Source organism: Chelonia mydas, chromosome 13 (assembly GCF_015237465.2).
Source record: "Chelonia mydas isolate rCheMyd1 chromosome 13, rCheMyd1.pri.v2, whole genome shotgun sequence".
In the NCBI taxonomy this organism is placed as follows: Eukaryota; Metazoa; Chordata; order Testudines; family Cheloniidae; genus Chelonia; species Chelonia mydas.
In genome coordinates, this window is record NC_051253.2 from 26,596,077 (window position 1) to 26,597,680 (window position 1,604).

A 1,604-nucleotide genomic window follows, 5' to 3' on the forward strand; every position below is an offset into this window, starting at 1 on the left:
GATGGGAGGCAGGGGGAAAGCTGTAGATCTGATATAGCTTGACTTTAGTAAGGCTTTTGATACAGTCCCACATGACATGTGCATAAGGAAATGTCTAGATAAAATTACTAAAAGGTTGAAATACTGTAGTCAAAGAGCAGTTATTAATGTTTCACTGTCTAACAGGGAGGGCATATCTAGAGGGGCCCCATAGGGGCCAGCTTGGGTCTGGTATGATTCATTATTTTCATTAGTGACTTGGGTAGTGGAGGGGTGAGTATGCTTATAAAATTTGTGATAATACCAAGCTAGGAAGTGTTGCTATGACTTTGGAGGACAGGATTAGAATTCACAATGACTTTGACAAATTTGCGAACTGGTCTGAAATCAACAAGATGAAATTCAATAATGACAAGTGCAAAATAGATTTAGGAAGGAAAAATCAAATGCACAACTACAAAATGGGGAATACCTGGGTGTTAGTACTGCTGAAGAGGATCTGAGGATTATAGTGGATTCCAAATTAATATCAGCCAACAATGTGCAGCGCTTGCAAAAAACGGCTGATACCGTGCTTGGATGTATTAGGAGGAGTGTTGTATGTCAAACAAAGGCGGTAATTTGTCCTGCCCTATGCAACACTGAGCTGGAGTACTGTGCCTGATTCTGGATGCCACACTTTAGGACAGCTGTGGACAAATTGGAGAGAGAGAGTGCAGAGGAGAGCAGCAAAAATGATAAAAAGTTTAGACAGCCTAACCTCTGAGGAAAGGTTAAAAAACCTGAGCATGTTTAGTCTTGTGAAAAGGAGATTTGGGGAGGAGGAGTGCTGATAAAAGTCTTCAAATATGTTAAGGGCTGTTATGAAGAGATAAGTGATCAAGGGCTTAGTCTGCAGCAAGGGAGATTTAGGCCATGTCTACACTACAGCGTTAAGTCGACACATTATGCCAACGATCATAAACTGCTATAATTACATTGCGTGTGCATATTCATACGTTGCTCCTTGTGTCGGTGGAGCGAGTCCACAGTTGGTGCTTTAGCTTCAACAGAGAGAGCACTGCACTGTGGGTAGCTATCCCACTGTGCAACTAGCTACCTTCTGCGAGAATGGATCACAGTGCATCAGGGGTGCGAGCTCACCATCCCATGATGCATTTTTCTCTATCCCAGCATTCCATGGGCTACCTTGTGTGCTGTTTTTCAACAGCCTGCAAACTGTGCGCCCACCATCTCTGCCTGAAAGCATGGATCCTGCACTGCTCTCTAGTCTTGTGATAAGCGTTATGAACACAACGCGGCTGATCATGCAGTACTTCATGAGCTGCAAATCCATGGCACCTGCCCCTATTGTGTGCCACGGAAAGAAACCATTCCAGATTACTTTTGGCATTCCCAGAGAAGCTGCACCCAATGGATCATTGCCACTGGGCTCAGGAAACAAACACTGAGTGGTGGGATCGCATCATTATGCAGGTCTGGGGTGATGAGCAGTGGCTGCAGAACTTCCACATGCACAAAGCCACCTTCCCGGAACTATGTGCAGAACTTGCCCCTGCCTTGGGGTGCAAGGACACCAAAATGACAGCTGCCCTTATGTGGGAAAGTCAGTGGCGATCTTTTGC